We start from the raw sequence: 17,250 nt of genomic DNA on the forward strand, positions 1-17,250 counted from the left end.
TAAGCCGTAGGGAGAATTGAGACCGTGGACGCAAATAAAGGGTTAACATGACGAAGAACAAAAGAGAATCAAACAGGAATAGAATAAAGTAGAATAAATAAAATCGATTTATCAATCTTACCAGAAATATAAGTCCACAGTGATTGGATTTGACAAGGTCAGGAGCTTTAGTGGTTTGTCGCAAACTGATGCGGCCAGATCAGACCAAAGAATGTTCTCTTAGAATCTTCAGCAAACTGTTATACATTTTAAGACAGATTTAACACAGAGGGCGGTAATGAGTTTTTGAATAATATCTATGATATGCACATCATACTGTTGATCTCAATAACCAACTACTTATATATGTGTATATAATTGTACATGCCACCAACACAAATGCAACAAAGAGGGCAGTATATGAGGCTAGTGTCATGAGAGATGGGGGAGGGGGAAGCACTCCGGTTGTTGGATGAAACGTAAATAAAACTAGGTCATTGGGGTCATATGGCCATGAGGGGAAGGTGTGGTTTAAAGGGGTCGTATTGTCTTCTTCCACAGTTGTTTGGAAAACAAATTCTACGCCCCCTTTCTTGATTTTCACCCTGCCATGGAACAGAAAACAACCCCTCGTTGTTTTTTTCCTTCAAATGGAGTTGCAAGGACTATTTGTTTGCCATAAAGTCTGTATGGTTCATTTAAAAATTGAAAAAGTCAACTTGAGAATTACTTTTATTAAACAGCACCCTGAAAATGTTACCTGCTAAAAGGTGTATTACTTTAAAATAGCAATCACCTATATTCAAAATCGAAATTAAATTAGAATACAATTAATGCATTCTATGTTAATACGCAATGTATACTTCCCATCGTTCATCTCATCTCTCTCTCTCTCTCTCTCTCTCTCTCTCTCGTTCGCTGTTTCTCCCTCCCTCCGTCTGTCTCTCTCTCTCTCCGTTAATATATATATTTTTTTTTATCCACTTTACGCCTTTACTCGTGTTTTCTGCTTTGTAGTATAGTGCAATAGCCTGTAGGGGAGGCGGGGTCTTATGATATACAAGCTTTTAATTTTTTTTTTTATCAAGCTCCCACATGATTACAGCATGCCCTCCCTGTAACTACGGTTATGCAAATATAATATAAAATATCTCATTATTAACTTTTATTAATTGTTGCGCATTTGTGTAGTGTTATCCAAAAGAATTTTGATTACTTTCATAGTACTCTAACTGAAACTGGAAATGAGACATTTGTATTTATCACATTTATGTTTACTCTATATTTGCAATATCTACGTTTGGCATCAGCAGTATCTCTTCGATTGTATCAATATTATATACCTTTAAAGATACTATGTCCCTTTTGCAGCCAACATCAAATCCTGAAGAACTTTGCAGGAATTATGAATATGTCATGTATGCCCTATTTGTGAAATTTAAACGTTAGCAGTGTCCTAATATTCAAATTATGCAAGAAAACCCGTTTACTTGCTAGACTTCACTGTCACTATTGAGTGACTGACTGCCTTTATTTCTTCTTTGGTAATAACATACATGAAATGAGCTGTACAGGGTACATGAACATTTGTCAATAACCCAATTCTTGTAATGACCAAAATTAAACTGAATTGAATCCTTGCGCAGCACAATACGTACGACCATTCGGTACAATGGTCTCAAAATCAGACTATTACTTATTGACTTGGTAGCACTTAAGTCGATTCGACAAATGAAGAGCTTGATTCCAAAAGGAGCTAAATCCTTATTTTATCAAAATCGAGTTAATTGTTTTAAAATACTGATTTCCTACATGGGGGCAAAATGCACTATATAACATTCAAAAATTTCATCAGGAAGTATGAAAATATTTATATAAAATATCATGTTTCATTCCAAAAGGAGCTAAATCCAAATCGGTTTCATTCCAAAAGGAGCTTAATCCACTTTGGGTACTTCTGAGTAAATCCCCCTTTTTATTTCTCCACTTTCCCTTTAGCCATGTACCTTCATGTTGTTATTTATGTTAAACGTGTCACCCTGGACCAATTATGATAAGAAAAAAATCTACCAGTTATTTCTGATTTTTACTTATTTTTTTAGATTTTGTGGATTTAGCTCCTTTTTGAATGAAAAATGGATTTAGCTCCTTTTGGAATGAAAATTGTGATATGTTGTTTACTTTCTTTTCAAAGGTTTTTTTTAGTTGTGATTTCACTATTATTATTTAAAAGGAAAGGGTTGCTACTAAATTTGAATAAATTTCAGTGACTTTATTGAGAAAATATGAAATTTTTCAGATACAATATCATGTTTCATTCCAAAAGGAGCTAAATCCACGAGAAAAAAAAATCTAAAAATTTATTAAAAATCAGGAAAAAGTGGTAGATTTTTTTCTTATCATATATTATTGGTCCAGGGTGACACCTTTAACATATATAACAACATTAAGGTACATGGCTAAAGGGAAAGTGGAGAAATAAAAAAAAAGTCGATTTACTCAGAAGTACCCAAAGTGGATTTAGCTCCTTTTGGAATGAAACTCTTCAAATAATGGTCGTTATTTTCAAGCCCCCCTTTTTTTAGGGAAGTTCTAAATTAGTATTATCTCATATTACTTCATGCACTGTCACTATGCCAGCACGTTGCACGGACATCCCAGTTTAGCTGTATGATAGCTGCCATCGGGATTATCTCTACAAGTAATCTCAAATGCCGTTGGAATTTAACTTTTTCATTTTTGGGCTTTCGGTATAAAACATCACTTTATTTCATAATTCTTGTAAACTAAACATTTTCTGTGTCGGACATATTGACATCAACATATTTTCTTTTTCATTCTCATCATCATTATCATCAACATCATCACCTTCATCATAATCATCACCATAATTTTCTAAAATTCTTTAAAATATCCACCCCGCCCGCGGGCTATCACATTATCAAGCAAACGATTGTTGTGATAGCCCTTCTTCTTCTGCAGATTTATTATCGAATAATTCTTGATAGTGCGATTATATTTTGTTTTAATGCCAACATTTCTATTATGATTATATTGTGTATATATATATATATATATACGTTCCCCGAAATTGTTATATTTTGTATATGTTGTATCGTTGAAATGTAATTTTGATTTATATGTTTTGCAGTAGAAAATAAATTAGTTTCAATTAAATTCTGGTTAAAAAAAGAAAAAAAGAAAGAAAGAAAGAAAAAAAAAGCGATTCCTTCACATGGAACTTGTTGACAGTAAATCTCTCAAAGAGGGATGTTTTACCTGGTGACATGACAACATACTATAGTATCTTGCTAAAACTACTCAAAAAGGTATCGCTTCCCAGAGGGACAAACTGCTATTATGTATACAGACTTGACTCTTGATCGATGGATAAAGGAAATTATTTCCACTGTTCCCATTAAGTGCACCCAAGCTAACCTAATTGCAGACATCTGTGTCTTTTGGAAAAACTTAAAAGAAACTTCTTATACTTAAATTGTCAATTCCTTTCGACTCGAACTTACCCAAAATGCCTGAATATAAATCAAATAAAAAAATACCTCACTAGTTTTTTCAACATGCAGACCAACGAATACTCAGTCATATTTCTTCCTATAGAAGTTGCCTCTGGAGGCCACTTTCGCAAATGTAGCAAGAATATTAATGAAACTGGTAAACATTTTACTCCTAACTTCAAAAAGTCTTTTAAAAAAGGCGGGGGTGGGGGACCCCCCTGTACGCTTGTCGGAATACGCGTGAGGATAAATATATGATATACATAATACTTTAACCTTGTTTAACTCGATACATTACAGTCTTTAATACACATCAGTCTTTTGATACCCAATTTGTGCACGGCCCAAATGAATGTGTCCTTTATGTTGTACAGTGTATGAAAATGTGAAAATACAAATGTTTGATTGGCAATAATTCACTGAACCGTTTGAGATAGGGTAGGAGTAGGGAAGACCGTAGGGAATTGGAGACCACCAAGCTTGAACCCATCACTGTCTGTCACTGTCTGTCCGTATTGGCTCTAACATTGCTTTAGGGCCATATGTTACCATTAACAACACTACAGCATATATCCAATTTATTTCGAAGACTACAATGCGTTCTTTCTCCGAGAAAACTGGCAAAATTGACCAAAAAAAGTAATTTTTTTGATCGTAAAAGCACAATTTTCACTGAATGTTGTGGTGTATGCAGATATTTAGGGGTGGCTCTTAAAACGTAGTTTAAAGGGAAGTTTATGAAGTGTGCCAACCATCACAGAAAAATGGCCATTGTGTGTTGTGAATGGGTGTTGCAATGCACATTTCGAATGGTGTCTGCTCAGAAATGTGTGTAGGCAATGGGGGACACCAGGTCCAAGATGGGGGCCTACTTTCCCCCAGTTGTTCATTTCATGTTGAAAGGCACTATCATGAAACATATTCGGTTGTTCGTGTCACCATTCTAATATGAATACATTTTATTTTAAGAAGTTGTCTCTATGCTGTGAGTTTGATCAATGTCAAAGTCACATTGCCAGAACATTATTGTGAAAGTATTTAAACATAATTTAAAGCGCCTTTATTACTTTGAACAAAAAACTACTGAAATATTTTGGGTCACATTGTTTTAAAATCGTTTCAAAATTACAGTAAGTTCATTGGCTGCATTTATCTCTTTCAAAAGTGTTTGAACTAACTATAAAAATGCCATTATCATTCAAATTGTAATTAAAATGTCTTGATTTGTAAATGCCCCTTACTACCTACACATGTAGGTAATGAGAGACCTTTGGTGATGACGTCATTAATCATTGTTATCTTATTAATCAGTTACATCATGACCGCAATTTTGTTACCAACTAAAGAGAAGAAGTTACTGAAGAGAATACAAAACTTTCTGTATGTGTAACATTTTTCATGTTTATGTAAATTATGCAAATGTACTTATAAGGGTCTCCAATTCCCCCACACCTACCCTATGCCAATTTGTAAGCTCATTACAAGATGCTATCTGCATGTCAGGTTGTAGAGGTATATGCACATTTACAGAGAGGTGATGTTTTGACCACGTAAAACACTTAAACATACTCCACAGAAAATCAATGAAAAGAAGTTGAATTGATATTTGTGAAACTAACTTGTATCTCTTAGGAAGCTTTATTTCATCCTCTATCTCTCGGATATTCTATATTCAATTCTAGCTATATGCCTTATTACCTTCACCTCTCCTCGGGCACATGTATAGAGGTAAGCAGACAGGCACACCTGCAGGGAGATGGTTTGATCTGCGACCGAGTTAACCACGTGCTCGTTGGAGAAATGACAATAAGAATCGCAAAATTCGTATAAACACGTTATTTAAATAAAAACTCAATAAATATGCATAACCCTCAAAAAAGCTTGCTACTACAGCATGTCCACAAACAATGCACCTGTATGTTATGGTCAAATTTGGGCCCTGATTTAACTGCGCCACTGTGCTGCAGGTTCCACCTTCATACATGACCTCAATCTGCACAGGTAGGTGACAAGGCAAGCCATGTCATCTCCCTGATCTGCACATGTCAAGAACAAAAATATACAGGAAACTGACAACGACGTCATTAACATGCATATTCATGACCTCCTTGTATATGTACCCAACAAGAGTCTACCTTTGCGGGCGTACAGTAATGGAGTGCCCGAATTGTAGACTACAAAATATGCGGCACTAAATTAATTTGCGCTGTATTCCCAAACAGGGCGAAAAAAATAAAGTTTATAAAGAGGGGAAAAATTAAATGCTGATGGGTTTAAAGAACAATCTTATAATGAAAGACTGAAAAAACCTTTTATAGGTAACATAGTTATATCTAATATGAATGCGAGCGACCACAGTGCGTGAGCTTTTAGGTAAATTAAAAAAATGGCTCTAAGTCGCTTTAAATTAGGCCGGAGCACATGTTATGGGGAAAGGAAAAGGGGCACTTATCAGAAAGGAAAAGTACACTTTTTAGAAAAAAAAGGAGCACGGGTCAAAGAAAGAATAGAGCACTTATCAAGGGGTAAAAAGGAACAATTGGCAGAAGGGGAAGGGGCACTTATCAAAATATAACGGAAACCTCTAATATTTTGAATAGGGTAAATTATCAGAGGGGAAGGGGGAACTTATAATATTTGAAATAGGACACTAAACATGTGAATGGAAAGGGGAAACTTAATGCAAATGAAAAGGGGCACTTGTTAAAGGAAAGGGGGCACCTATTGTATTTTAATTGCGCTTTTATCAGAGGTGAAAAGGAGCATCTATAAGAAAAGGGAATGGGCTCTTATGGAAAAAAACGGAGGCACTTACCACAAGTTAAAGGGGTCATTTTTCCCAGTTTTGGGTACTACAAAAATTGGGCCATGGCCTCCCCCCTCCCGGGGGATTACCTTCTCTGATAACAACTTAATAACATCAATAATGGACGGGGCATTGTAGGAGTGTCAATTTCGTTTTCTCACTTTGCATTGTCGCAATGCTTGCAGAAACAGGATGCCAGAAAACTCCCCCCTTGTTTATATATATATATTTTTTTATAATGTAACAAAAATAAAATTGCGGTAATTGATGACCCAAAAGAACCGACCTTACCCCCCCCCCCAAAAAAAAAAAAAAACAATAAATAAATTAAAAAAAAAAATATCGATCGGCCAAATTTTGGAACACCAAAAAAAAATAAAAAATGTGCTCTTACTCTACTCCCCCCCCACCTTCAAAAAATCCTGCGTACGCTACTGTTTCTGTAACATGTACCGTATACTCACAGCGTAAATTGCATGGCTTGAGCGCCGTGATACTGCGCGAGTTCATGCGCAAGCATTTCAAATAAGGGGGAGGGGGTGGCGCATAGTTCATCTTTTCCCTTATGCGTGACGTCAGCAATACAAAAATGAACTATTCCGATGTAGTCGGCAGGTAAAGTCTTTTATAGTAAAACTATTCATTTCTTGTTGTGTGCACTCCTAATGCAACAATTTTACGATAAGGGATATTATAATATAGTATTAATGACTGCTTTGAGAGAAATAGTTGTTATTACGCTCAAGGGAAGGTTAGAATTGTGCTATTCCCCGAGGCTTGCCGAGGGGAATAGCCCAATTGTAACCTTCCCGAGAGCGTATGAAAACAACTATTTCTCGAATATTTAAGCAGTCATTAATACTTTTATATGCCGAAAAAAAATAGACTAAAAAATAAAAAATAAAAAATACTTTTTTTTTTGGTCGAAGATGAGATTCGAACTCTTGCGTACAAAAGGTGAGGTATCTAAAGTCAGCGCCTCAGACCTCTCGGCCATCGCGCGCTATTCACATGCTTAGCAGTTTTGTACAATATATACATTAAAATGGATTGAAACCGGCTTCGCGTGTGATGAATGCTTCGCAAAAGCTCCATATACGGACTCTTCTTTTACTTTTGCAATGCATATTGGCACGAACTTAGATCAAGATCTATCGGCAGATGTTGTTTTTTTGTTTTTGGAAGTTTATTTTCGTCTTCATGTCAACAATGCAAGATAAAATTGTCGGTAAGATCGATCGAGATTCAATTGTATTGAAATTACCGACCAATCCTTCGCACACATACGGTATCCTCCATCGCTCAAACCATTTTTTAACATGTAAACCTATGGGGTAACCATGGAGGCTGACCTATTTTTTTAATAACCATGGTTATTAAAAATATTGAAATGTTTTAAGCATGGTTACCGGGAATTTTACAGGAACAGTTGAAGTTTATGAATGCAATTCGACCAATCAGATGGCTGGATTTCTTAAGTGAGGTATATAACAACAATTATATCCCTCATGTATAGTTTTTTGCATTGCGATTGTACAGAGCACGAAAAATGTATAGTTTGACTATAAATTTGAGAGGGTACATTCCGGAATCCACTTTTCCACCGATCATCGATATTTCTGCGATCGATATCTAAATTTCTTAGGTCGGAATTTATAGAGTGTCCCTGCTCAAATATAGATGTTTAATTAGTTTAGGATAAAGTCTATAGATATAATATACTTACAAGAAACATATAGTACACCTGATATCGAAAATAAATGGCACTTGGAGTAGGGCGGGAAATGTATCTTTAGTCATGATACAAGCCACAGTAGAGGAGTTCTGGTATTAATAAATAGTAAGTTAGACATTGAAATTAGTGACACTTGTGCAGACATAAATGGAAGATATGTATTGATTATATGTAGTATACAAGGTCAGAAGATGTTGCTAGGAAATGTTTATTTTCCTACTGGAAATAACGAAGGGGAGCAAATAAAATGTTTAATGGATTAAAGTAAGTTGTTGTGTAGAAACAATCCAAAAGGGAACCCAGTAGTTCTTGGAGGTAATTTTAATGTTATTAGAGACAAGAACTTAGATTATTTTGGACAAGTTTTAAAGAAGCAATCAATATTCAGTAGCAAATTAGAAGAATTCATGGATGAATTTAAATTAAGAGATGTATGGAGAAATAAAAATAAAGATAAACAACAATATACATATAGACAAGGGAATCCATTTATGCAAAGCCGTTTGGATTATTTCATTATATCAAAGAATTTAAAACAGATAACATCTAAATGTGACATTATTCCCTCCATAGCACCTGACCATTCAGCTGTTAATTTGGTTCTGCATGATAGAACGTCTGAACAATTTCAGCGTAAAATTGATTGATTGATTGATTTTATTCGTCAAGTATAGTACATTGAATGCTTACATAAAGCAAAAAGAAACGAGAAGATACATTGACAGGATAACCCATGAAAGCCGGAAAAGGCTTATTTCCAACGGGGTCCTATAAAGTACGTGTACAGTACGGCATGAGAATAAAATATCACAACTAATAACTACTACGAATATTACGAATAAATAATATAACATAAACAACAACAAAAATTTCTAGAACTTATAGCAAACAATGATCTACGGTATATTATGCAAGATTAAACTTAAAAACATGCGCTACACATAATGAACTGTGATTTAAGATAACTGATATTACTGTTTTTTAAGGGATTCATGTTTTAGGTATTGTTTTAATACACTTTTAAAGTGTAAACAATTCTTAACTATTTTGACATGTTTTGGGAGAGAATTCCAAAATTGGATACCATTAACATAAAAAGAGTTTCCAATTTGTCCTTTTCGCTTGGGTAAAACAAAATTAAAATGACTATTTCTTGTATCGTATCCATGGATATTTGAGACACGAGTAAAATTATTAGTAATATAATGATCTACATCTGAGTAGTATATTTTATGGACATGGTGTAACACGAGTTGTTTAGACCTTTGACCTACATAGAGTATACCTGCTTCTTCAAGTTCATTTTCCCGACGTGTGTTCTTGGGCCTAAGCAATTAATAAATCTTACCATCTTATTCTGAATTATTCTTAACTTTTTCTTATCCATCTTGCCCAGACTACTGTACCAAGCAGCATTAGCATAATCAAATAAACATTGTATCAAAGCAAAACACAAAATACGTCTCGACTTCATGTTCATACAAGTTTGGTATCTATACAAAAATTTTAAGCGAGAATTAGCCTTTTTGGCAATTGAAGAGGTTATTGGAAGTTCAATAATAGCTTGGTAAATGATAGAGACTATGTTTTAAAGATGAAGGAAGAAAATACAGACTTTAAAGAACAAATGTTATCTGAGATAAAAGACAAGAGAGTATTATGGAACTATATCAAAATGGAAATACGCAGGTTTACAACTAAATTTTCAAAGAAAAGGGCAAGGGAAAGGAAGGAAAGGGTGGAAAAGTTAAAAAGAGAAATTGAAGACTAGCAAGAGAATTTACTATCATTTAATAATGTACGTTATAAAGATTCCTTGAACAATTGAAAATTAAGAAACAACAACTAAGAGTATTTTATGACTATATTAATGAAGGTTTGAAAATACGATCAAGGGCCTCATGGTATGAATGTGGAGAGAAGAATACAGCATTTGTTAAACAGCTCATGGAAGCAAAAAGAAAGAAAAGTGTAATTTCTGTATTATACAGAAATTAAACGTAAACGGAAAGATTGTTACTGAGGAAAAAGAAATTGTATAAAAAAATAGAAGTTGTACTAGATGGATGTTTAGATTTTTCCCTAGTAACCTGCCAAAATTGAACGAGACCTTAAGGGGTTAAGGTGAAGAAAAGATAGTAGAAAGGGAATGTATAGAAATATTAAAAAATATGAAATTAAATAAATCACCAGGAAATGATGGCTTAAGTGTAAAGTTTTATCTTAAATTTTGGCCGGTAATTGAAGATCTAGTCCTTGCATCTTTTAATGAAGCCTTTAAACATCGAGGACTATCAGCCTCTCAGAGACAAGCAGTTATCACCTTGATACATAAACAAGACAAAGATTCAGACTTTATTAAGAATTACAGACCGATTTCTCTTTTAAAGGCCCACTACACTACTTGTAGCTACTTGCGCCCTCTATATAACAAACAATGCCTAATCGGTGACCATTGGTCCCCCATGATCCTCTTTTTCTTATGTTAACTGAGAGCTGAGTTGGTGAGATAACCACCTGTCCAGTGACCTTGCAGGGTGCTCTAATCCCTCCTGTAAACTACGGCAGATAAGCTTTAAATGTGGATTATACAATTTTTAACAAAGATACTTTCAAAGAGATTGCAAGAAATTTTACCTGATATTGTATCTTCTGATCAACTTGGCTATGTTAAGAATAGAAACATTGGAGAAGCCATAAGAATAATAGATGACATGATTTTTCATACTTTTTTTTATAGGGAAAATGCTTTTTTGATGGCTTTAGATTTTGAAAAGGCATTTGACTCCGTTTCTCTTCTTTTTTCTATACAAAGTCTTAAATTCATTTGGGTTTGGACCATTGTTTTGTAAATGGGTGAATACACTTTATACTAATACTGAAAGTTGTGTTATGAATGGAAACACATCAACAGGTTATTTTAAGGTTGAAAGAGGAATTAGACAAGGAGACCCATTATCTCCATACTTTTTTATTTTATGCATTGAAATTTTAGCTCATATGATTAGAAATAATCAATTTGTAAAAGGAATTTGTTTTGGAAATACAGAAATAAAGCAAGTATTGTATGCTGATGATATAACACTCTTCATCAAAGATATGAGTTCAGTTGAGGAAATAAAACATGTTTTAGAAGGTTTTTAAAAAAAATAAAATATCAGGATTTAAGTTAAACAAAGATAAGACATATATTCTGCCCCTGGGCCTACAGGTGTCTGATCATACATTTCCGTTTGGGAAGCTTGTAGATGCTGTTAAAATATTAGGTGTTTATTTTTCAGTACATGTAGATATCAAGGAAAAAAATGAATTATAAGGAAATATTGAGCAAAATTAAAAAAACTACTGACATGGTGGAAACAGCGTGACCTAACTTTAATGGGTAAAATTCAATTGATGAAAGTATATGGATATTATAAATTGACATATGTAACATCACTAATGCCAGTTCCAGAGTGGGTAAACAAAGAAATGGAAGTAATATGTTTTGATTTCTTGTGGAGAGGTAAAGATAAAATTAAAAGAAGTACAATGATTTTAGACTATCAGCAGGGTGGGCTCAAAATGATGAAGAGTTCCGCAGGGAACAAAACTAGGCCCGTTGATGTTCCTAGCTCTGGTGAATGATGCCGCACATGATATCGAGCATCATTGGAAATATGTTGACGACCTAAGCCTTCTCGAGATTCGCACGACATCGGCACCGAAACTACAGGACCATCTTGACGAATTAGAAAATTGGAGTAAAAACAATGACATGAAATTCAATACCACCAAGAGCAATGCCATGTCTGTCAACTTCACGAAACATACCATCAACACTCCTTGTTTGCGTCTCAATGATGAGCCTCTGAAAACAACGGAATCCCAGAAAATACTGGGCGTGCACTTACAATCCAATCTCAAGTGGGACAAACAAGTTGGTGATATGGTATCAAGAGCGGGAAAGCGAGTATTTATGATAAGTCGTCTTCGAAAGGCATCCATCCCAAGTTGTGACCTAGTCAACATCTACTCATCCTACATACGTCCTCTTTTGGAGTATTCATCTCCCCTTTGGTCCCCAAGCATCACTGCAAATCAGTACAATGATATTGAGAAAATCCAGAAACGTGTCTGCCGCATCATTATGAAGGACCAGTATGTCTCTTACGACCTAGCCTATAATCTAGGCGGAGTGCCGACCTTTTTTCTTTGCTGCTAGACTAACCTTAAGCAGAACGTCTGATACGGCGAGACTACGAACCGTGAGCCGCGAAGCGGCTCACCGCCTAATCACTGGTCTAGCTTTAGTCGTTGTTTTTTTTTATTATCGACCATGAATCCGTGGCAGTTTTTCGTACGAAAAAACCTCATGAATACGAAATGAACTCAACCAATCAGAAACACGTATGGAGAAGAGTCTATGCATATGCATATTATAAATCACGTGACATTACGTCATTTTCTTCATCCAAGATGGCGGGTAGTTCATGCGACGACGATCTTCTGCGAGAAAGTTTATCATATGCGGTCAACAAACTAGGCATTCCTAATGGAAAATTCAGAGAACTGCAGGAATCCGCTATTCGTAGCGTTATTGAAGCCGGCAGGGATATTTTTGTTGCATTACCTACTGGTTTTGGAAAGAGCGCAATATACCAAGCAATCCCCTTGTGCTGTGATTTTCTACGCGACCACGGATTCTATGATCATGATGACTCGAGTCGGTTTCTTATATCTGATTGGTCGAACGTAACATAGGTGTACCTTATTTGGTAGGGCTGTTGAATGATTCATAGATCCGCCATTTTGAATATATATGAATATTGATTAGCTAGACCAGTGATTATAGGCGGTGAGCCGCTTCGCGACTCACGGTTCGTAGTCTCGCCGTATCAGACGTTCTGCTAAGGGTTAAGTCTAGCAGCAAAGAAAAAAGCTCGGCACTCCGCCTAGATTATAGGCTACTTACGACCATGCTCTAGAGCACCTCTCCATCTGTCGTATGTCGGAGCGTCATGAACAACTACTGGATTCCTTTGCTCTAGTCTGTTGAAATCTCCCCGGCATCGTGATCTTCTCCCTCCCTTACGTAGTGATATGTCCTCTCGTCGCCTACGCTCTTCACATCTTCTCAATACCCCCCTCTGTCGGACTACCCGGTATTATTCCTCAACGATACCTATTGTTAGACTGCTTAATTCACCTTGAATCTTTGAACTAAAACTAACAAAGATCGAGTCAACAAAAAAAATGTATTTGATTATATTCCCACATGCATTTTCATCTACTGATTGCTACTTTCGTATCTCTTCTTCTATGTGCAATATCAATTAATAACAGAACTTGAACATTTGTCAATCAATGTGAAGTAGCCTATTTACTTGTTAATATTTATCTTTGTCGATGTCAACATTACATCTTTATTATTACTATATTTAATTCGTTCAAGGTTTCTTCACTTTATATTATACTCTCTGATGTAATATTAATTTGCCAATTTCGCTGAATTCAGGACAATCACCTTGTTACTATTTATCTTTGTCGATGTCAACATTACATCTTCATCATCACTATATTTAATTCATTTAAAGGTTTTTTTCACTTTATACTCTCTGATGTAATATTAATTTGCCAATTTCACTTAATTCCGGAACATCACCTTGTTTAACCAATATTGAAACTTAGCTTTAATATTTTATTTTTTATCGTATTTTTTCTGTATAAACATCTTAATATTATCCCACCTACGTATCACTGTTGCAATAAACCTGTAAATTGTTAATTATCAACTTTCTATCTCATGTAAAACCAATAACAATCTTATATCATCAATGAAACTGTGAATCGTATTTAAATATACACAATATTTGTTAAGTGTTCTATATATTTTAATGTGTTATCAATGCAATGTTATGCCATGTACTTTTTACTCTGTAAATTGAACAATTTTAGCTTTTAGCTGCATGTCCAATGATTTTTATCTCAATAAACCAATACAATACAATACAATGCTTATCAACTAGGGGACCTTCGACCTTAAGTCATAAATGACAGTAATGAGGATTAATGCCCCACAAAAGGGTACTAATATAGCACATCGACACGGTTTTGATCATGGGACCTCACAGTTACGAGGCCATTGCTTTGTCACTGAACCATGACTGTACGCAGTGGGGGCTAGGGTAGAGGGCAGTTTCCATAAATATATCAAAACAAAGAAAATGCAATAAATTTTCAATAATTTATTGCATTTTACCCCGGTTCCCAACATAAAAAAAATCCTCTGTGTGCCCATGCCCTGAGCCATAATGCATGGCCGTCCATAGGATTTGTTTATGTTAGGGAGCTTTTGCATTTTTGGACTTACAATGATGCAATTTGGTACATGTCATGCCATACCGACATTCTAGGCCGTGGTGCGCAAACAAATTTGATGGCAAGATTTCACTTAAATTGTATCATTATGTGCAAAAGGATGTCATTTTAGATACATTTCTGAAATGATTTTCAAAACAAATGTTTTTGAAGTTTAATATATTTTTTGCTTAGGTGGGGTGGGGGGGGGGGGGGCTCGCGCGAAACCCGCTTACCCCTAGTTTGCACAGGCCTGACAATGTATTATTTTTCTCATTTGTTCATGGTCTCTACAATTCATTTGAATTAACAAAGTGTAAATGTCAGGACTCCTGGTATGAGTTTCAATTGTTCTTATGAAATTTTTGGCTTGAACTCAGTAGATCCCACTGGTTGCAACATTTACTTCTGATTTGCTTTCAATTACAAGAAGGAGAACGCGATCTTAATCTACTGTGTGCATGCCAAACTTTTCTTTACAACAAGAAACAATTTTATGATACGAGTTTATGTAGCGTCACATGGTTATCACTAGTAGCAGTAGTAGTATAATTATTATATCTTTATTATTATGACATGGAATAGCAATTTACGATTTAGGGACTCAATGATGAAAGATGTAGTTCATTTCACAGATGATTTCACTTAATTGATTCCACTGTTAATTCGCAGGAATTAGCTGAGAGAGATTGGAGTGAACATTTTTACAGTTAACGTTAACCTTGTATTATTATTCTTATTTGTTCTTTGTCTCAATAATGCTATTTGAATTTTTTGTTTAATAAAACAAATCCATCACATGGAACTTGTTGGCAATTAAGCGATGCATTGCAGAGAGGAAAAAAGTAGATCCATACGGTGACATTTTACCATCTAAACAATATTGACATAACCTTAGCATAGTTATTGTGAACTAGACATTATAATCAACACAAACATACCCGCACACACACCATAATATGTTCATGAAAATGTATGATTAAAAAAAAAAAAGATGCAGAAACAAATAAATCAAATCAAATCAAATCAACACACTCTCTCCTCATCTTCATAGTGACAGTGGAAGGGGGGGGGGGGCTGTTTATAGACTTCAGATACACGCAGGGTTTTCCCCCATATAGTTTCGTGCTAGATGCATTTGAAAAAGCAACTGATGAACCATCTGATCTGATGATATTAGGGGACTTTAATATTGATTATAAAATGGACGAACCACTCCATGAAAACCAAATTAATCTCATAGAAAACCTATTCCTTCTAACAAAAATGATAAATAAGCCAACTAAAGTAACTACTTCATCATCAACTTGTATAGACCATTTGTTAAGTTCAATTCCCCAGAAGCACATTATATGTGATGTTGCAAAAATGTCCAGGAGTGACCATTATATGATTTATACTTGTATTGACACTATCATGGAAAGGAAGCAACATACAATTCGTCGTTTTCGTGATTATAAATCATTTATTAATAATAATAATTATTATGAATTTATATAGCGCAGCTTTTATACAAAGTATATTAATCATTATTGCTTCTATAAAATCAGCTGAAATATTTCAATTAACTAACGATTGTCCAATTGAAGTAACATGAAATGCTTGGAAAGAAACATTTCTGAAAATAAGTAACGAACATGCACCTATCAAAACAACTAGGGTGAAAAAAAAAGATGTTGTCCCGGGATGACTCCGGAAATTGTAAAACTTAGGTACACCAGAGATTTTCATAAAAGAAAGTCCGTGTCTTCTCCTGAACAAGAAATTCGTACTGATTTTGATAAAAGTATAATTCGTCGTTTTCGTGATTATAAATCATTTATTAATAATAATAATTATTATAAATTCATATAGCGCAGCTTTTATACAAAGTATATTAATCATTATTGCTTCTATAAAATCAGCTGAAATATTTCAATTAACTAACGATGGTCCAATTGAAGTAACATGAAATGCTTGGAAAGAAACATTTCTGAAAATAAGTAACGAACATGCACCTATCAAAACAACTAGGGTAAAAGAAAGATTTTGTCCCGGGATGACTCCGGAAATTGTAAAACTTAGGTACACCAGAAATTTTCTTAAAAGAAAGTCCGTGTCTTCTCCTGAACAAGAAATTCGTACTGATTTTGATAAAAGTATACAAAACTTCAAAAAACACATTATCTGTGTCATACGAAGAAAAAAAAAACAGGAATATTTCCGGGATGTACATAATAAACATAAGAATAATTTGAAGAAATTATGGGCAGAATTGAATGAGATTTCTTGAGTGTCAAAGTCTAAGGACCAGAGCTGTAATATTAAATGTAATGAAATCCACCTCGTTATTCAAACGAAATAGAAATGTATTTAGGCCATGGCGGTCGAAATACATTTCTATTTCGTTTGATAAACGAGGTGGAAATGCAAACTCTCTTGATGTAGTATTGCCAAAACCCAACGTGACCTTTTTCAAACCATTTTTTAAGTTGCTGGAATATTTCAATTAACTAAAGATGGTCCAATTGAAGTAACATGAAATGCTTGGAAAGAAACATTTCTTAAAAATAAGTAACGAACATGCACCTATCAAAACAACTAGGGTAAAAGAAAGATTTTGTCCCGGGATGACTCCGGAAATTGTAAAACTTAGGTACACCAGAGATTTTCTTAAAAGAAAGTCCGTGTCTTCTCCTGAACAAGAAATTCGTACTGATTTTGATAAAAGTATACAAAACTTCAAAAAACACATTATCTGTGTCATACGAAGAAAAAAACAGGAATATTTCCGGGATGTACATAATAAACAAGAATAATTTGAAGAAATTATGGGCAGAATTGAATGAGATTTCTGGAGTGTCAACGTCTAAAGACCAGAGCTGTAATATTAAATG

Source organism: Strongylocentrotus purpuratus, unplaced genomic scaffold (assembly GCF_000002235.5).
Source record: "Strongylocentrotus purpuratus isolate Spur 01 unplaced genomic scaffold, Spur_5.0 spur5_scaffold_1, whole genome shotgun sequence".
Taxonomy (NCBI): domain Eukaryota; kingdom Metazoa; phylum Echinodermata; class Echinoidea; order Camarodonta; family Strongylocentrotidae; genus Strongylocentrotus; species Strongylocentrotus purpuratus.